The 21,496-nt window shown below is 41.6% G+C and overlaps 2 long non-coding RNA genes across 2 annotated transcripts; one reads left to right on the top strand and one right to left on the bottom strand.

The window, feature by feature from the left end:
* Nucleotides 1–4,282: 4,282 nt before the first annotated feature.
* LOC105872325 (uncharacterized) lies at nt 4,283–9,032 on the bottom strand. The gene is made up of 3 exons (XR_001154525.2): nt 8,857–9,032; nt 6,321–7,089; nt 4,283–4,746 (listed from the first exon to the last, which is right to left on the bottom strand). It is a non-coding gene; the product is annotated as an uncharacterized LOC105872325 (long non-coding RNA).
* A 7,654-nt stretch (nt 9,033–16,686) lies between these two features.
* LOC142864847 (uncharacterized) lies at nt 16,687–19,145 on the top strand. Its single transcript, XR_012915151.1, has 3 exons — nt 16,687–16,779; nt 18,832–18,912; nt 19,034–19,145. It is a non-coding gene; the product is annotated as an uncharacterized LOC142864847 (long non-coding RNA).
* Nucleotides 19,146–21,496: the final 2,351 nt, after the last annotated feature.

The raw sequence follows: 21,496 nt of genomic DNA on the forward strand, positions 1-21,496 counted from the left end.
TGTGTCACCATGCCCAGCTAATTTTTTCTATATATTTTTAGTTGGCCAATTAATTTCTTTCTATTTTTTAGTAGAGACGGGGGTCTCGCTCTTACTCAGGCTGGTTTTGAACTCCTGACCTTGAGCGATCCACCCACACCTCCGCCTCCCAGAGTGCTAGGATTACAGGCACGAGCCACCGCACCTAGCCTTAACTTTTTTTTACTAAGTAGAAAGAGTACACTTTAAAATAATGATAAGGGTATAGTAATTAAACCAGTAATATAGTCATTTATTATGATTATCAGGTTTTATGTACTGTACATGATTGTATTGCTATACTTTTATATGGCTAGCAGCACAGATGTTTACACCAACATCAACACAAACACGAGTCATGCATTGTGCTACGACAGTGTGGTGGTTACAGTGTCATTAGGCAATAGGAATTTATCAGCTCTGTTATTTTTTGAGACCACCGTTGTGTATGTGGTCTGTTGTTGACAGAAATGTCATTATACAGTGCATGACTATATATATTACTTTCAGTAAATTTTGTGTATTAAAAGGGTAATTCGTTCAATGAAAACATTTAAAATGTCATGATTTTGGTGACCTTGTTCTGGCATGTCTTCATTTTTAAATTTATAATGAGAATCTTAAGAAAAGTACCAGGAGGCCGGGCGCGGTGGCCTATAATCCTAGCACTCTGGGAGGCTGAGGTGGGAGTATCGCTCAAGGTCAGGAGTTCAAAACCAGCCTGAGCAAGAGTGAGACCCGGTCTCTAGAAAGAAATTAATTGGCCAACTAATCTATATAGAAAAAATTAGCCGAGCACATGCCTGTAGTCCCAGCCCCTCGGGAGGCTGAGGCAGGAGGATCGCTTGAGCCCAAGAGATTGAGGTTGCTGTGAGCTAGGCTGACGCAACAGCACTCTAGCCCAGGCATTTGAGTGAGACTCTGTCTCAAAAAAAAGAATAAGAGCCGGCCGGGCGCTGTGGCTCACACCTGTAATCCTAGCTCTCTGGGAGGCCGAGGCGGGCGGATTGCTCAAGGTCAGGAGTTCAAAACCAGCCTGAGCAAGAGCGAGACCCCGTCTCTACTATAAATAGAAAGAAATTAATTGGCCAACTGATATATATATATATATATATATAAAAAAAATTAGCCGGGCATGGTGGCACATGCCTGTAGTCCCAGCTACTCGGGAGGCTGAGGCAGAAGGATCGCTGGAGCCCAGGAGTTTGAGGTTGCTGTGAGCTAGGCTGACGCCATGGCACTCACTCTAGCCTGGACAACAAAGCGAGACTCTGTCTCAAAAAAAAAAAAGAAAAAGAAAAGTAGCAGGAGTGGCACAAGGTTTTCCAAACCTCCCAGAGGTCCTGATAGAGACTCACTGCTCACCTTATACTCTGCGGCTCTGGGTTTTCTAGTAACTGCTGTTGAGTCACTAAATGTGTCACTGTACCTTTAATTGCTTGGTCAGCTTGAGCTGTAATCTAGAGATAATTTTTGCTACAAAGAGTTAAAATATCAGAGCATTTTAACCATAATAAATTTTAGAAATAGGAATTTGAGACAAATTAGATTTTTCTAATAGAAATGTTCTGAGCCTAAAGCCCTAAAGGGGAGGAAGGAAACCAATTAACTTTAATTTAAATAATCACGTCTTAAGTAGCAAATGAACCAAGTCCTATTGTTAAGGAACAACTGCATTAAATCCCCAAAAGGTTAGATTCAAAATGTCATAAATGCAGTGGCTTCATGCCTCCATAACGAAATAAGTTTCTGTTGGTCACTACGGCCTCTGTTTGTTGTCTTACTGGACGTTGTTATGGAGAGTAGAGGAGGGGAATGATTGAGAAATCAAGGATCGGATGATTTTGTGAAATTCCCACTAACGTTCCTATTGTTAGTAAATTCTTTTAAAGCAACAAACAAATAGCTAATACTTTTATATTATTTTTACTTTTTTATGTTTTAGCCACATTGTCCTGATGCCATAGCTAATAATTTTATTCCTGGGAAAAAATAGAAAGAAAATGTGAGAAAAGCTTTCACATTTAAGAAAACGTGAGAAAAGCTTATTTTCTTCTTCTAAAACTTGTGTATATAGGCTAAGCGCAGTGGTTCATGCCTGTAATCTCAGCACTTTGGGAGACTGAGGTGGGATGATCACTTGAAGCCAGGAGTTCAAAACCAGCCTGGGAATACAGCGAGATCCCGTCTCGCTGTATCCCGTAGCCAGGTGTGGTGATGCATGCCTGTAGTCCTAGTTACTCGGGAGGCTGAGACAGGCAGATCGCTTGAGCCAGGAGTTGGAGGTTGCTATGAGCTATGATGACAGCATTGCACTCTAGCTAGGGCAACGGAGTGAGATCCTGTGTCAAAAAAAATGTATTTATGATAATTGGATGATTGAGATAACCATTGTTATTTTACATACAAACATGCCCAGTATTTATTGCCATTATGACTGAATTTCTGCCTATGTCTGTAAACATCAAAGCAACCATGAAAAATTTATTAATAAGGCATATATTATGAATAACATATAATATGGTATATACTAAATTCTGGCCTAGAGATTGATTTTCAGTGAGTAGTAGAAGGAGCATAGTAGAAGGAGCATGAGTTTGGCAGACAGTTTGAAACCAGATCATGGAAAGCTTTGAATGCTACGCTCACCGGTTAAAACTCAGCCGGGTGTGGTGGCTCACCCCTGTAATCCTAGCACTTTGGGAGGCCGAGGCGGGCAGATCGTTTGAGCTCAAGAGTTTGAGACCAGCCTGAGCAAAAGCGAGACCCCATCTATACTAAGAAAATAAAAAGAAATTGGACAACTAAAATAAATAAATAAATATATATATAAATATATATATTTAAAAATTAGCCGGGCGTGGTGGCGCATGCCTGTAGTCCCAGCTACTCAGGAGGCTGAGGCAGGAGGATCCCTTGAGCCCAGGAGTGTGAGGTTGCTGTGAGCTAGGCTGATGACGCCAAGGTACTCTAGCCCGGGCAACGAGCAAGACTCTGTCTCAAAAAAAAAAAAAAAGAATAATAAGAAGAAAAAGGTTTAAACTCTCTTTATCTCACAAACTCTTCTAATTTGTTCCTCCTCACGCGCTACCTTTGTGACTTTCAGCAAGCAAGTGAGGTCGTTGAGACTGTGTGTCTGCACATGGGGGCGATGACCCTGTATTACGGGTGTGCTGGGGGAATCAGCAGGCAAAGCCTACGACTGAGGCTGGCACCCAGGGCATGCTCAGTGAATATTGGTCTCAGTGTTGTTTTGTAAAAATGAAAGCTGCCTTCTGCTGTACCTTATTATCCAGCTGTGCACATCAGTGTCACGTCTCGCACTATACTAATGTTTGCTGTATTCTTGGGAGAAGCTTTTTATTTCCTTGTGGCATTTTGGGGAGGACTAAAGAAACCACTACAGAATTTGTCAAAATGGGAAACAGCATGAATTGACAGAAAAGGGCAAAAAGTTAAAAGGGTTTGTATCTTGTTCCAATTATTTATGCAAATCATGACAGTGGTTTTCCTGTGAAAAGCTTGGTGAAATGATGCTATAGAAAAATCCAGTGCATTTCCCATGATTGCTTGCTCGTCAGTAATACTGTGCTGTAGCAAGAGGAAAATAATTTTGCAAGCTGCTCCCCTACCCCCACACAAAAAGTAAAAAGCACATAATATCATGTTTGTGTTGAAACTTTTTCTTCCGAAATGCCATAACCCCATACGAGAAAGAATTAAAATCCTGTTATTTTAATTTACATCTAGCCACAAGATAAGTAAAGTTATCATTGAAATTCTAATTAAATGGGATGATTGACTAAGGTAGCACATCAAAGAAGAGAAGTGAATATGATAAGTCGGAGACTTATTAATTAGTCTGCGTGGAAGAAATTCCAGGGATGTCAAGCTGAGCCTGCTGCAAGGAGAAAAAAAGCAGACAAGAAAATGTTGGTTTCTTTGAAGTTAGGAGCTGAGATACTGATGGAGGTAATTGCGTCTGACTGGTTCCAGTAATGAAGAGCTGTAAATCAGACCTCAGAATTGAAGGGAAGATTCGAGTAACGAATGTGGCTGTGTCCCCCCCCACCCGCTGCGAAGAAACAGAATGCAGAGCGCACTAATTGACCCAGCCTATTTCCCAGTAGTTCTCTGTTATTATTTATTAATTTTTAATTTCTGAATTATTTACGTCCTGGGAAATTATTCTTGACAGCCTGTTAGGCGTGCCAAAGTTAATGGAGGATGAAAGGATTGGTACCAGAATTAGCAGGGATGTAGTCACAGGCTACTGGATTTAATGATTTTGGAAAGCAAAATTGATTTCACACAGCGTGTCACTTTATACTACTTTTGGGATACACCAGCTTTTTGATTAATTGAGGAATAACCGATTCAAAGTATATTTGAAGTGCAAATGAGTCACAGTGCTCAGCTGTTTACTTTTCTTCCTTTCCAAGAGATCTGAATTTTCTGGAAGCCAATGATGAAAAGCGGATGAAGACACACTTGCAGGCTTTGAACGCACACCTGTTCGATTCATACGAAACTCAGAAGGGAGGAAAACCCCGAAATACAAGAGAAGATGTTTTCACGTTTCTTTTTTCTCCCTTGTAGGCGCTTTATGTGGTTTCTTTCCTCCCGCGCAGGGCTCAGCGGTGGTGCGTCCGTCCCAGAGACACGCGGTTCGGGACGTTTCCGGTGGCTTCACGACCTGTGAGCACCATCAGAAAGAAGCAGCGCTTGCTAATGAATAGGGGAAGCAAGTAGAAAAAAGTGTATTAAAAGAAAACAGTGACTTTAATGAATGAGGGAAGAGGATTGATCTATTAGGAAAGTGAGGGAGGCAGAAACATGCCATCACTAGCCAGCCTCAAAGCCCTGCATTATTTTCAACTTCTCTCTCTCTGTCCTCCCTCATTGGCTTTGATGCATCTACTGACCCCATCTTTGTGCATCTGTCTTCAGCCGAGTCCTCTAACTCGTCTGCTTAGCTCAAATCTTCCTCCTCTGTTGCATTCTATATTAGTGCTTCTCAAATCTTAATGTGCAAACAAATCTCTTAGGGCCCTTGCTACTCTGCAGGTTAGATTTAGGGGTCTGGGATGATGCCTGCGATCTTGCATTTCTAACAGGCTCCCAGGTAAAGCCCATCCTGGCAGTTCTTGACCACTCTTTGAGCAGCAAGTTCCTACAAAACTCTGACAAACTAATTTTCTTTAAAACTCTGCTTTTAACCATGTAACTATTTCATTCAGAAACCCTAAGTGACTTCTAGCAGCTTTGGTTAAATACAGATTCCTCGGCCTGGAATTCAGGGCCTTCCTACTATGATCACAACCTGCCCCCCCCCATCCTATACTTTCCCATCTCCATGCTTTTGTTTTTGCTATTTCTTCTTGAAATGCCTGTGTTTTTGGAAATTCTACCGGTGCTCAAGGCGTATTTCAAATGCCACATGCTCAATGTTGGCTATTCTAACCTTCTCCCACTCAGTGAGACATGAATTCTTCAAATTCTTTCTCTCCTACCTGTTCTTACCTCTTTCTTACCAAGTAGTATCTTCAGTCTCGTAGTATTGCTGTGAATGTATTTATTTCTCCCTATTCAGATGCGGGTCTGTGAGTTATGTCAGAGCAGGGACTGTGCCTTATCTTTGTATTTTCCCCAAGTGCAGGTGCAGAGCGCAGAGTGTGTATCTAACAAATACTGCAGTTAAACCCAACTATGCGGCATTCTTCCCTCCACGGTCAGCCCTACTGTTGCAAATTTGTAGCGTCTCTGAAAATAGCTCACAGGCTATGACTTTCTGCTACTTCTTTTATTCATTTACCCAGTTCCCTGTTTACTCATAAGCATTTGAGGATTCTTTTTGTGTCAGGGCAGTGCCAGGGGCTGGGAATGTAGATGTCAAACAATAGTCTTTGACCCCTAAGAGCCGATGATTCTCCCTGCTTTTATGCCCTGCTCTACCCCTTTTAGGTTACCTAACTCAGCCCTCAAATATGAATCACATAAGCAATAATTTATTCATATTTAAAAAAGCAAAACTGTTTTTGGTAATTCTTGTAACTGTCAAAGGCCCCAGCACCACTACCTCAGAATCTGGACTGCCACGAGTGCTGGGAGACCTACAGCATCTAGACCTTGCTTATATCATGCTCCTCCCCAAAGGATTTAAATATCCTACAGCCTTGGCCATTCACTACAATTCCCACCCTTAATACCCATTTTTCATCATTGCACAGTTCTCAAACTGTTACTTCTACCTGATCTAGACTCCTTAAGGATAGGGCCCTCAACATGCGTGCGAGACTCACCCCACACCAGCATTGCTTTCAAGTTCTGTCTCCTTCTTTCTTCTCTCCTGTTGTTCTCTCTGTCCTTTCTATGTGTGTTTCATGCCCTTTATCCTGCCTGAATTTCCAGCCTTAACCCTTGTACCCTACCAACTGCAGAGGGGAGAAAACATTTTTAAGAAACTTCTAATTTTGTATCTACCATAAAGATTCAGCCAAAAGTAAACCACAACAAGCAATTTTGTCATAACATGCATGACAGGGAAGTGTCCAGAAGTCTGACTACCTAAACTAACTAACTAACTGAAAGAGAACAAAAACATTGTATCATGGTTCTTTAGTTGCAGGCAACAGAAACCAACTTTGGGTAACAAGGAAAAAAGGAAGGAGAAGGATGCAGGAGTTGCTCAGAGAATAGACAGTATGATACAATGTAACTGAATTTAGGAAAGCAAGATGGCACCCAGTGAGAGACTGATCCTAGTGCCCCTGCCAGGAGAACCTGCTTGGGTCTAGATCTTACTGTCTCCCAAGAACTGACTTATCAGTGGAGTGATCCATTCCCTTTGGACAGATGAGCTACTCATTCCTTTATCTCCAGAGCTGTCCTGGTTCTGGGTCTTCTTGAGTCCTAGATGTTTAGCTTTTTCTTCAACTGATTCTTATCACTGGAAGCCAAAGAACTCTAACCGACATGAGATACAGTTATAAAAGCAGGTGCTCAGTAGAGGTTTTCTCATCATCCATGTTTTATCAGATAAGAACAGACTGGTTTTGACTCTGTCACACGCTAAAAGAGAAAAGGCACAAAAAAAAAAAAGAAGAAAAGGCAGTCAAAAGAGTTTTAATGGTAGTATTTACTTATATTACTTAGAAGGTCAAACTCTATAGCTGATAAGGGAAAGCAAAGGGAAAGTATAGAAATTCTTTTATTGGGATATTTTAGCTGATATATTCATATCAGCATACGAATGAGGAGTGATTCAACCTACTAGTAATTATGAAATATTACAAAGCATAAAACAGTATGGTTCTGGTATAGGAACAGTCAAATGGAACAGAATGGAAAGTTCAGAAATAGATCTGTGTGTATGTGAATTTGATATACAATAAATGCAGAAAAGGATGCTTTGTTTAGTACAAAATATTGGGAAAGCTGGCTTATCTGGAGAAAAAGCTGGACTTTTCCCTTACATTATACAAAAGTGGACTAACAATGAGTTAAAAACCTCAATAAGACAGGAAAAGTAGAAGAAAATAAAGAATATCTTTGTGAATTTTATTAAACTATGAAAGGACAAGGAGTAAGTGAAAAATTGATGAGTTAACTACATTAATGTTAAGACTTTTTGTTCAGCAAAGTATACCAAAAACAAAATTAATGGACAAGGAGAAGATAGCTGCAGCATCAAAACTAACAGAGATAGTGCTGTTCACTAAAAATAAAATGTGAGTCACATATGTATTTTAAAATTTTAGTAGTCGCGTTAAATAAAAACAAAGAAGTGAAATTAATTTTAATAATATATTTTATTCATATATCTAAAATAGTTATCAGTTCAATATGTAACTTAAAAAGAAAATTAAATGAGATATACATATTTTTACTAAGTATTGGAAAATCTGGTATATATTTTACAATTATAGCACATCTTAGTTTAGACAATGAATTTTCCTTGGAAATACATGGTCTGTTGTATTTATATTTCATAAAAAGTGTATTCACATACCCAAGTTGTTCCATATGTATTTTATACTACACTTCCATATATGTCTTCCATATATATATAGCTGTTCCAGTAGCCATATTAAGTACCAAAAACTATTTTTCCTTTAATATTTGCATCTATGTTGACAAAACTGGTTCATCTCTTTTTAAAAAATTTATTTGACCTTGAAGCAAAAGCTTATTAATTTCAAAACCACATGAACCCAAGTTAAGTAAGTTCATTAACTCTTGTGTCAATTTAGTATTATTCAAATTGACTTCATGGGGTTATTGCATAATTTGAAAAGCAACTCTACATTTATCAATATTAACAAAGTATTCTTCAAATATTGTCCTGTGTTTTCTTTAGTCAAATCACATAATGCTGGAGGGGCGCGGTGGCTCACGCCTGTCATCCCTGCACTCTGGGAGGCCGAGGTGGGAGGATCTTTTGAGCTCCGGAGTTCAAGACCAGCCTGAGCAAGAGCGAGATCCCATCTCTACTCAAAATAGAAAGAAATTAGCTGGACAACTAAGATATATAGAAAAAATTAGCCGGGCATGGTGGCGCATGCCTGTAGTCCCGGCCACTCGGGAGGCTGAGGCAGGAGGATCACTTGAGCCCAGGAGTTTGAGGTTGCTGTGAGCTAGGCTGAGGCCACAGCGCTGTAGCCTGGGCAACACAGTGAGAGGCTCTGTCTCAAAAAAAAAAAAAAAAAAAAATCACATAATGCTGTTGATCATAATTAAAATATCCTGCACTTTTTTGATTCCTGTTAAAAATGTATAAACTCCTTATTAATTTGTATTATGAAGAGTTTCAATTTCAGCACACATTGTCGTACCTACCTGGCTAAATCACAAATAAATTGTTCCTTTCTTTTGGAGTGTTAAATTTAGCTTGTTCACGTGTAGTATGAGATCCGTGCGAGGTGGGGCTGGGGCCCTCGAACTTCAGGCGGGCCTTTGTCCTCTGCCGGCAGAGGGGCAGGCGGGTGAGGGCGGGGAGCGGCCTGCTCTCAGCTTCCCAGCAAAGCTGCCAGGGAGGGGTGGCCTCCCGTCCCGGACGGCCCTCCTCCCCCGCCCCAGCAATGCAGTGGCGGCCCCTGGGGACATGGGTCTGGCCTGTCCCCAAGACGCGTCCCGAGCACCGGGGCGCGCGCCGGCCCAGGCTGCCCACCGGCGCGGGCGCCACGTGGCTCTGCCGGGACGCCGCGGGGCGCGGGGCGCGGGGCGCGGGGCGCGGGGCGCGGGGCGCGGGGCGCGGGGCGCGGGGCGCGGGGCGCGGGGCGCGGGGCGCGGGGCGCGGGGCGCGGGGCGCGGGGCGCGGGGCGCGGGAGCTCGGCGGCCGGCGCCCCGGCTGCCGCGGCCCTGGGCAAGTCGGCGCGGCCCCCCAGGAGGCTCGGCCCGGGCGGCGGCAGGCGGCGGGGAGGAAGAGTCCGGAGCGGTGGCCGCCCCGTGGAAGGCCGGCACCCGCGGCGGGCAGAGGGCAGAGTCGGGGCGCCGGGGAGCGGGCACTCTGGTCGTCTCCGTCCCCTCCAGCCGGCAGCCCGCCCCGGATGTCCAGGCGCCGGCCTCCCGCAGACCCGGACCGCCGCCCCCTGGCTCCCGCAGCCTGGGCCGGAGTTGGGAGGTGCATGTGCAGGCACAAGCCAGGGGAAATCGGAGGCGCTGGGGCCCCCCAGGAGGACAGAGGTGCACGGTGGCGGGGGTGCGGGGGCAGCACCGCACCTGCCGCCGCGGGACGCGGGCGGTGACACCTCAGCCCCCGCCTGCGCTCTCGCGCACGCCGGCCTCTGGGGCGGCTCGCCACATCCTGCTGCTGCGTCCTATGGGGGCAGTCCTGGTGCTAAAACCAAGGGCCCTTCCTCCCTCCCTCCCTTCCTTCCTTACTCTTTTGAGAAAAATAGTTTTGAAAGACTGAGCAACCTGATTTTGGTCCTTGGAGCTGACCCAGAGGGATTTTCACAGTCCATGACCACACTTTGTGGACACAGGCTGGTTAGTGAAAGAACAGAAGTCATTTTATTATGAATCCTTCTCCTGGGTCAGAAATGATAGGTTCCACTGAGAGCAAATTCAAACTGTACTATCTTATTTGAGCAAAGTTCAATATCTAGATTTTCTCTAGTAAACACATTAAAGAACAAGCAAGCTTCATTTCTGACAAGAGATTTTTCTTTTGCAGCTTATTACACAATTGCATGTGTTACTTACTGAAATATGGATAAATTGTCTTCTGGGAAAGGTGGACTGAGGACTTACTATGAAGTATGATAAACAGAAAAATATGAATCCCATTCTTTTCCCATTTAAAAAAATGAGAAAAAGAAATTATACATTATATACGAGTTCTGGATACTTCGGGACTATAAAATAGGAATTTTGCCCAGGGTCTGTCAGACCCACCTTAATTAACAGTCATTCATCATTCATCCATTCACTCCAACTTATTTCTTGATGCCTAGGATGTGCAAGGCTTGGACTAGCTGTTGGAGCTCTTCCCGTGACCAAGGAAGACACTGTCCCTGCCTTCTTGGTACTTGTAGTCTGGCAGAAGGGGCAGCACGGAGCAGGTAATAATTACCACCTGACTTACTGTAGTAAAAAGCATAGTAGTAGAAGGGGGTGCTAGCCTCCATCTCAGGAGTGACGTTTGTGCTGACTTCTAAGACAGGAGGACATGCTAATTAGGCCAAGAGCAGCCTTAGGGGCCTGGAAAAGCACACCAGACCTAAGTGACAATAAGTGCAAATGCCCAGAGACAGTCCTGGATGGCCAGAGCCTGGAGACAGAAAGAGAAAGACAAAGAGTCGGGGGAGACGGGGAGACGGAGAGGATGACCAGGCAGGCAGCGAAGTTTACATCGTGATTAGATGTGAACTACTAACTCCCTCAGAAAGACGAGAACTCGGAGCAGAAACACTTGGCAGAGACATTTCCTTGCTCAACAGTTTGGATGCTTCAGTAGGTGACAATACTAGTCAACAGAAACATTTGCCTGAGGACGGGCTTTCAAAAAGTTATGTATATCTTTTTCAATGGTTTAGACTTTTTTTTTTTTTATTAGAATACAAAATGGAGTTTCTAACTGGCAAGCAAGAACGGAGTCTGTTAGGTGCACTCAACACTATTATATTAATTGCTAATACATTTACCCACCTTCCCCATGTTTGCTTTGTTTTAATCACAATTCGGTGTTTAAAAGATAAAGCTTTTTCAACATTCCCTGTTGCTCAATAGCTGAATGCATGCGCTGTCCTAGATCATGAGGTTAGTGGTGCTTATTTCAATATTAAATGAAAGGATTCATTTTCATTGAAGCAAGCAGGGAATTAAGCTTACAACTTCAATTACCAATAATTAATTCCCCACACTGCAAGCCATGCAGTTTGCATTTAAACTCCCAATGCCCAAAGGATAACAAAAATCTATTTTGATCACTTTTTATTTTCATCATTTAAGGAGTACATCTTATTTCAATTAGGCACATACATTTCTAGATTATAAGAGAGAACAATTACCCTTCTGAAAAACCAGGGAGTTGGTAGGGGTAGCAGGGGGAAGCCTTTTAAGCATTGCAAAGAAATTTCTGGGATCTTTTCTTTCTCTTGGTTTTATTGAAAGAGCACCTAATGTTGTATAGAATTAGCTACTTCATATATGTGAAGCTATTATTTACAAGCTGGATAATTTCTCTAAACTTGTTTATCCTTGTGCATTAAGCTATTCTTGGACAGCTTTTCACTATCTGAAAGAAAGAAAGCAGTTGAACACATGATGTAAAATGAGGCAAAATTTTAATTCCTGCTCCAAAACCAACCCCGCCGACTGTGGCGGCAGGCAGAAGGATCAGAAGGACTCTTTAGAGAGGAAGGCTTGACCTTCAGATGGACAAGAGAGACTGAGCTTTCCGGATGTCCCACATTCTTTTGACACTTCTGAGCAACAGAAAGGAGCCACCAGGGTTTCCCCAAAGCAGACACAATCAGAGCGGGAGTTTTTAGAGATAAAAAAGAGATGCTTGGAATTAGGTTTCAACAGAAACAGGCCCAAAATAAGTTCTAAGAAAACTCTTCTTTCAAGTATTTTTATTTCTTTTATTTTAGCATATTATGGGGGTACAAATGTTAAGGTTACATCTTTCAAGTTTTAAAGACATTAGATTTTTTTTTTTTTTTTTTTGGCCTGTAAGGGCTAACTTTGCCCTGGATAAATCTCATAATTCATACTAAAGTTGTCCATATTACGGAAAATCTCATTTAAGTGGAACTCAATTAAATGAAACCATAAATTAACTGGAATTAGCTTCCACATTTGGCTTTCAGGAAAAAGAGGGAAATCATAAAAAAGAATGCAGTATCAGTCATTTAATAAAAGTAATAGCTACGAAGGCAAGTTCCAAGGTCAATGTATGTTCATTCCAATCTTCAATCCACAACTGTACAATTTCCAAACATGTCCAGAAGCTTGGTCTTTAATATGGTAGTAACATATTGAAAAAAACAATGAAATTATATTCAGTGCATTATACTTCCCTTTGTACTAAAACAAACCAATGCCAATGATTCTATTAACAAAGATTAAGGCAAAAAATATTTTCTGGCTAAGTGAATCTTAATGATTAAAATTTTCACTAGCTATTCAACCTATTATTCAAACACTCTGATTAATCAATCAACTTTTTCCAGCATTAAATAAAAATTAAATACATTAAAAGAGACCAGGCTATCTAATAAAATCCAACCCAAATTTTCCAGATGCAGACAGAAACAGGGAAGTTCTGCTGATATTAGTATATAAAACAAACATAGAGTTTATGCTGCTGAAGGCCAAGAGCCGCATCTACTAAAATAATTTCTGCACAGAGACCCGCCACTGGCCCTGGGTCTATATGCTGGACGCACTGTTGTTAGCCCAGGTAAATATCTCCACCCTAGGAAATTAAATCTAGATAATATAAGTGATTTCTTTTCACAAGACAAACTTCAGAGAAAGAATTTCTTGCTTTTTTTAATGCACAGTTTTTGTTAATCACTGGTTTAAAAAAAAAGGCAACAGAAAAGATTTATTTTGCTTGGGAATGAAGAGCAACTCTAGGACATTCATTCTTGGTTTCTGGCATAAAATCTTTTCAAGGTCATCCCTTCAACAATAAAGGTAAGTCATTGATTTAGACCCTGTATTCCTCCCCGCTCCCACCATCAGCGCCACACACTCACTCTCTTACTTCATTTAAGGCTCTGGCTCCTTGTCAATTGTCTACTCATGTTTTTAGCACAGACAAGCAAATTCTACTCAGGAACTTCATTGTGGAGCCACACAAATGCAAGTTTCCAAGCACAATGGATGTTATAAGCCCACAATATCCCTACTGCACCACACGACCCTGAGATCCATCCCCTTGCCACGGATAGCCAAGGGCAGCAAAGAAAAGAGAGAAGCTTCCCGTTTGTTCGGGAGGACAGGCCGACCACACCGGAGGGCCGGGATGGGAAGCAGCTGAGCCCCTGACGGATTTGCCATTGCATCCGCTGTCCCGGCCAGGGAGGAGGGCGGGAAACGTTCATGCCCACTGTCCAAGATTCTGTGAATGACAAACTCTCATTCACAGAATGAAGGCCACTTTGTACCGCCAGCTAAAAACATCCGGGAGAACCCAAAACAGAGCAGATTGGGGAGCCACTGAGATCTGAGTTTTTCCTCACTTGGAACCGGAGGCTGTTCCCAAGGTTAGCCGAAGTGTGGAGATGGGCGATTTTTCACGAGTGAAAGAGACACGGTTGATGGCTGTTGTCTGTCAAGTATGTTTGAGTTGCTTCTGCACCAGAGATGATGGTCTCGTACTCTCCTGCCCTGTGCTGTCTGTCACCCAGTTACCTTTAGGGTGACTCCCCAGTTAGGGCTCAGACTAATGGTGCAAGGAGAAGCTCGTTGGCTTCTGAAGAAGCAAACCTCTGTTTAGGCCGTCAGGAGCGTCGAGCTCCACGGAACTAACTGGATGTTTATAGCGTTTTCTACATTTGCTAAGAGACTTGAAAATGGAAACGGGTTTGATTATGAAATTAAAAAACACAACGGATATTTACTTGTTTTCAAAAAATTATCCAATTTTACAGACTTATTTTTCTTTTCTTTTACTCATTACAATTTTCTAAGCCGCTGACATTCCTGGGCAGGTTGACAGAATAAATCAAGTCACCAGGCTCTCCGATTCCCTACTGAGGGGATTTTGTGTAAATCATGCTATGTGAATTTCGACATTTATTAGAACAGTGTACAGGTTCCTTCTTAACAAGTCTTCCAGACTCTATCCCTTTTTCTCTGTCACTCTTTCTTGAGTCCAGTCTTCCTCTTGCATCCTGGTGAATCGACACTAAGGCATGGACGTCTAGAAAGGCTGAGCGACTCGCTCATGCTCGCATGGCAAGGTGACGATGTCACGGAGGCTTGAACTTACGCTGCTTGTTAGTCAGGATCCTTTCCATTATCAAGCTGCTTCTGAGAATAGCTGAGGTGGCTAAGATGGATTTTTTTACCTCCTTAAAAATAAATTTAAAAATTGAAGAAATATCTCTTTTATCTTTTTCTAGGATCTTCAGTACAGGATAAACACTACTAATGTGTTAGCTTAATAGTTCATCTTGGTTTCATTTTTTCTTTTATGCCAACTTATTGATTAACAACATCTCTCCACAGTGTTAAAAGAAGTCTCTTAAATTTGCAAAAAATACAGTTAACGGATTGAAAAGTAAGACTTATGAAGAATAAGTGATGATCTCATCTTCCTCAAGGTTTCAGAAAGTCTTAGGAAGGATGACTTATTCCTCTCCATTTTCAAAAAAGATCTTTCAAGTAAATGTTTTCTGATTATAGTTGCAATAAAATCAGATTTTATTTTTAAAAGTTATTTGTGTCCAGCTACAGGAATAGAGGAAATTACAGGCATGAGCCACCTGCCCGGCCCATACTTTCTTTTTTAAAATAACAATAGCTGCTTGAGATTTTTTATTTGTAAAGCCTTCTGCTAAGTGACCTTAACCACTTTGGTTTGGGGCTCACAACGGGGGCACAGTCCCGCATCTGCCGCCGCTCTGCTCCCGTGGGATGAGGAACGCCTGAGGGCGCTGGAGGCTCTGTCACTTTACAGGCAGCGTTACTTGTCATGTCAATCAGAAGAGGCAACATATACATATATGTTTTCATCACGTTATTTTTAAATGTTCACAATTTTATTTTGATAAATGAAAAATTAGAAAAGTCATATCATGGCTGTCAGCTACAGTCGACGCTGGTCCCGAAGTGGTTAAACATTTAACTTACTTAACCTTCCTCCAAACCAGGAGGTAGGTATTTTTGACTCCCATTTTGCAGAAGAGAAAACTGAGGCCAGTGAGTTAAGTATCTTTCACTTGGTTTGTGAAAGGCAGGCAGGTTATCAATCCACAAAGACACCTGAAACAGGTCTCAGAGGCATCTTCCAGGAAGGCTTCTGTGGAATCCAATTTGGCCAAAGGCCACAATCAAGGATCCCGAAGGCCACCTGTGGCCCTGAGGCCGCAGGTCCCCACCCATCTATCTCCAGGGACTGTGTTAAAATGGAGCAACCAGTCTCCCAGTCCTTTTATCTGGCTTTCCAGGTCACTCCCTGCAGGGGTTCGATCCTATCAGTTCCTCAATCCCATCAATGATTTGCTACTTCCCTCTGGGGTTGTGATCTTTAAAAGAAGATACAAGTCAAGCTGGGAGGTTTTGCTTGAGTTTTCTGAATACTTTCCTCAATTTTCTCCTTAACTGCTATTTTGGAGACTGGTTTTACAAAGGGTAGGTTTCCTTTTGCATCAGACGTCCTTATAGAAACTTTGGAAGGCTTGGTAATGAGGGGCTCATGAAATCAGACCTCTGCCTGGAACTTAAGCTGAATGAAATATCTGTTCAGAGACTATTTGATGATCTATTGAGCTATGTTCAAAGATACATAGCTAAACATCCAAACACAACAAAACACAAACTCTTCGGCTTCAGATTGGTTCATGAAGTATACCTTTAAAAACACTGGTTGGGTCTCCTAGGCTGGGAAGAAAAAAAACACATTTGGGTTATATTTAATTCGATTCACTCCAGCTTTCAGGATTAAAGTTAAGTTAAAGTTCCTGTGTGTGCCATTTCTGATAGCCAGGTGAGTGGAAAAGAGAAGAACTTTCAGAACTCAGAGATTAAGAGAATAGATGGGAAAAACTGAGTCCATGTGCCGTGGAGAGGCATCAGAGATACAGATGATTAAACCTCATGTTACATACATAGTTACTGAGTACTTCATGCCTTTCAGTTAGAAAAGTAATATTTGTTATTAGATGATAATCTCTCTAGTTATAAGAGCAACCGTGAGATTTTATTCTTCTTAGCAAGTCCCTGCTGAGGCTGTAGAGATTTTTGTGGCATGATTGCTATAGCCACCAAAATCCATTTTCTTATCTCCAGGGCAGACAGCCTACATTTCCCAGCCTCTGCTACAGTTAATTGTGATCCTATAATGAGTTCTAGGCACTGGAATGTGGGTAGAAGTGGCATATATTACTTCTGAGCCCAATTCCCACCCCACACTCCCACCTCCCAAAAAACCCCAAAGACTCCTGCAAAATTCTTCATACTCTCTCTGATGTCCATCCGTAGCTACACGACCCAAGAGAGGACCCTTGAGACTCCAGTTATTTTGAAGTCACAAGATGGAATGACCACATTGGACACCGAGAGAGATAAATTTTTATCATGGTAAGCCATTAGCTCTTGGGGTCTGTTGTAGCAGCTAGCATTGCTTACCCGAACTAATAAAGAAATGGTCTTCACAATCAAAGTAAAAGACAATGTTGTTATTAGCAGGTTTGAATGCTTAAGACTGTATCATTTTTCACAAGTTAAATTGGATTTGAGTTGAGATCTCAAAATCTATACTTTTATTGCTATAGGATACAATGTCAAAAGAACTAGTTGCTATCCAGCCAGTTATCAGCATGCAATTTATTATCATGTTCAACAACTGGTTTGTCTGATATTTAAATTAACAGCTATTTAAATGCAAGAAGCTATTTGTTTTGGTGACATAAAAAATTCCCAGCCAGGCGCAATGGATGGCTCACACCTGTAATCCAAGCACTTTGGGAGGTCGAGGCAGGAGGATCACTTGAGCCCAGAAGTTTGAGACCAGCCTGAACAACATGGCAAGACCTCGTCTCTACAAAAAAATAAGAAAAAATTAGCCAGGCATAGTTTCACCCGCCTGTAGTCCCAGCTACTCAGCAGGCTGAGGCAGGACCATTGCTTGAGCCCAGGAGATGGAGGCTGCAGTGAGCTATGATCATGCAAAAAAAATTCTTTTCATTTATTTTCAACCAGAGTAACAGAATTTCTTAGCTGTTTAAACTTTGGACCTATCTGAAGCATTTGAATATTCAAGTTAAAGGAACAGTATTTAGTTTATCCTCAGAGTATTTCAATGATACTTTCACCAATTTAGTTTATTTATGTACTTAATCTTTTGTTTTTTAGAGAAATATTCAATACTCATATTGAGTCTGGAATCCTTTGGGGAAAAAATGACAGGGCATATGATATAAAATAGTGAATTTTTAAGCTATAATATTCATTATAAGATTCTTCTGTGAAAAACAAAATACTAACAGGATGAGAATTTATGAATAAGTGTACTTTCAAATCTTAAGATATGATATGAGAAAAAATGGAATTTTAAAAATAAATCTCAGTGGTAGAATTCAGATGCCTTTTGGAACACAAATTGGAAGCTACTTATTAAATAAGGATAATTTGTTCTGGGTCCACACCACAAAATGGCTTCAAACGTTTTTAAAGTAGGTCATTTGAGTGTCTGGTGTATGGCAACCTTCTTAAGTAAGTTCGGATGATAGAGTGTTTCCCAAAAGCATCTTTGGGATTTCTGACCATATCAAAGCAAACTGAACTACATTATCAAGGAGCTCTAATGAGACAGTTTGTTTAATTGAAATGCTTTAAATTACCATGTAGTACAGCATGAAAAAATCATTATTTTCATTAGCTGAACTATTTCTGTTAGCCCCAAACTAAAAGTTCTAATATTGAAGCATGATAAATGCATTGTAAAACGTGTTAAACAGCAGGTCACAAGGAGGAATTTAAATGAAAGAATTCATCATCTAAAATACCAAGATTTTGCCTTAAACATTACTCTTAGGCATCCATATCCTATCACTGACTCTACCAAGCCAGAAGAAATATCAACCAGAAAAAGGTCCCATCTTCACAAATAACAATCTAATAATTGTGGCATCATCGTTTAGTTACTCTCCTTGTCTTCATAAGCAATACAGCTCTCATGTCAACACATGGGTGGAGTGGGTCGTTTTAGACACAGTCTACCTCAGAGTTTTTCTTTGACTGTTTTGTTATTGAAAATAAGTTAATTTTGACCTATAGTCAGGCTCAATGGCTCATGCCTGTGATCCCAGCATTTTGAGAGGCTGAGGTAGGAGGATTGCTTGAGTCCAGGAGTTCAAGATCAGCCTGAGCAAACTAGAAAGACACTTCTCTACACACTAAATAAATAAATAAATAACAAAAATTAGCCGGGCATGGTGGTGCATGCCCGTAGTCCCAGCTACCCAGGAGGCTGACACAGGAGGATCACTTGAGCCCAGGAGTTTGAGGTTGCAGTGAGCTATGACGAGGCCACTGCACTCCAGCCTAGGTGACAAAGCAAGATCCTATCTCTAAAAAAACAGGAAAAAAATTGTGCCCCTCACTCAACTGATGTTCTCTATCATTATTTAGATCAAGAAGTTCCCACGGGAATGGATGGATGTGAAAGAAGACGCAAGAGGGGGGACCTGAATCTCCTAATGTCACCAAAGGGTACAGTTTCCATTAATACATTAACTCTAACTTAAGAAGAAGAACAAAGCTCAACTCTGATGACTGGGAAGTAGTTTAAGATGGATTTTAAATTTTCTTTCTTTTTTTTTTTTTGAGACAGACTCTCACTCTGTTGTCTGGGCTAGAGTGCCGTGGCATCGGCCTAGCTCATAGCAACCTCCAACTCCTGGGCTCAAGCGATCCTCCTGCCTCAGCCTCCTGAGTAGCTGGGAGTACAGGTATGCGCCACCATGCCCGGCTCATTTTTTCTATATATTTTTAGTTGACCAATTAATTTCTTTCTATTTTTGGTAGAGACGGGGTCTCTACTGATATTGCTCAGGCTGGTTTTGAAGTCCTGACCTTGAGCTATCCACCCGCCTCAGCCTCCCAGAGTGCTAGGATTACAGGCCAGGCCATGCCTGGCCTAAAAATCTTTTCTATTAGCATTAGAAAAGGCCTTCTTTGCTTTTTGAATGATAAAGGAGGTTCAAATTATTTGCTTTTGTTTTGTGCAAGGGAATAATTATAATGAGAAAATTTTCTTTTTCAAGGGCTGGGCATATGGAGACGGTAAATCTGAAGACGTTTTTCTTTTATTTTTCTGTAATTTTTGTGAGATGTTAATTTTGCTGGTTACTTGTGTTTCATGATTAAATGTTTTAGATGCTGTTCTGCTACTAATCGTGGCCACAAGAAGTTCAAGAGCTTCTCCAGTTTCCTACAGCTCTATGAACAAAGAGAGCTGGATCCAGGATCTCTTTTTCATGAGTTTCCTTACGCATCAGACATTTTTTTTTAATACAATGTGTATGTGATTTTAAGGGTTCTCTTTTAGGGACCCAGGAGGAACTCCTCCCAGAGAAAAAGCATTAGTGTATTAATAGGCCATGTCAGCTCTTTTTTCTACCATGTTATACAAGTTATAGATATATATAGAAAGTTGAATATTCCAGCTTCAAAAAAAAAAATGGAAACTTGAATATTTTGATCGCTAGTCCCTTAAGTCTTGCATTTGTTTGGAGTTTTATTTTCCCATCCTTGAACCATTCTGATGTTCTTTGTCTGCAATTCAATCTCCATTGCTTTAATCATTTTGGATTGTACCTATGGCTTCTCCATAATAAAAGAAGTGGGGAGCCAGGCCTGGCATGGGACAAGTCTCGTCAGCTGGAGTAAGACATTGCATGCGAGTGGTCTACCCATAGAAGGGCTTGCTGTCAGATTAAATTAATGAGCTGCATGTTTTAATCATTAAAGTAATAGCAAAATGTGGCGTCTTTGCCTATGTTTTAATCATTTCTATGTTTTTACCAGCTAGGTCATCAAAAAATCTTTTGAGAAGTCTTCCCATTTCATTGCAGAGAATAGCTTCTATGCGGGGCAGAAATAAATGCTTCAGAGTCCTAAAACACTACATAGCTTCAGGGTTTGGTGAAATTTATAGCCATGTCTTTGTCCTTCAGTGTACGAATTCAAAGGGACAGGTCTGTGGCCACTATTAGCAAGTGGAACCAGCATGAGTTCCAATTTGCGAAGAGTTGAAGTGGAATAGGTGAGTCATAGGTCTCAGCTGCTGAGATGGAAATGGATTATTTTTAGAGCATGGGCAACATTTAGATCAGGTGTGTTGAAAGAGATACTGCTGACCAAGCAGGTAGGGCCTCTGATGGCTTTGCCTCTGCTGGAAATTGCTTTGTGCAAACTTTCAAATTGCAGCTATGAGCTTCTGGAGGGCAGGGCCAATAACAAATTCACCTGTGTGTCCTCAGGTCTTCGTACAGAGTTGATGCTCTGTAAAAGATTGTAGAACAGAATGATAGTGTAGGGTAAGCAGAGAGATCCTGCTTTCATTTCTGGAAATTGAGGTATATGTGGGGGAACCAAGGAGAGTGGGTGGGTTTAGAAATATTAGGTCATTAAATATGAAATGTCCGATACCAAATCAAAAGGGTAGTTTATTGTATCTTAAACAAGAAGTAACACAATTAATTAAGTATGCACCTAAACCATCGACACAGTTTTGCCATCTTAATGGTAGGGAGCTTGTTTACGCCAGCAGTGAAAAAGCCTGGAGAGCGAACGTCGAGGAAATCGCAAAAGGTGTTTTCCACAGCTTGTTGAGAACTGAATGCTTTTCCTTGCAAGAGGTGGTCCAACACCTGGAAGAAGTAGGAGTCAGTTGGTGCAAGGTCTGGTGAATATGGTGGGTGACAGAGAGTTTCCAAGTCCGGCTTCTGTAGTTTGAGCAGCGTTGTTTGTGTGACATGTGGTCAAGCGTGTCTTGCAAGAGAAGTGGCCTGTCTCTACTGGCCAATCTTGGCTGCTTAATCACAAGCATCTTCATCATTTTGTCCAACGGGGAGCAGTAGACATCTGCTGTAATTGACTGGGCAGGTTTCATGAAGCTGTCGTGGATAGCACCAGCTCTGGGCCGCCACTCACCATTAGCTTTTTTTTTTTTAGAATCCAGCGACTTTTATTAGGTTTGTCTCCCATGACATGTATTAATAGGAAATAGATTGTGGCAGCTCACACAGTCCTTTCTTTGCTTCTTACAATGTGTGCCAAACATGCCTAGTAC

The sequence above is a fragment of the Microcebus murinus genome, chromosome 27, assembly GCF_040939455.1.
Source record: "Microcebus murinus isolate Inina chromosome 27, M.murinus_Inina_mat1.0, whole genome shotgun sequence".
In the NCBI taxonomy this organism is placed as follows: Eukaryota; Metazoa; Chordata; class Mammalia; order Primates; family Cheirogaleidae; genus Microcebus; species Microcebus murinus.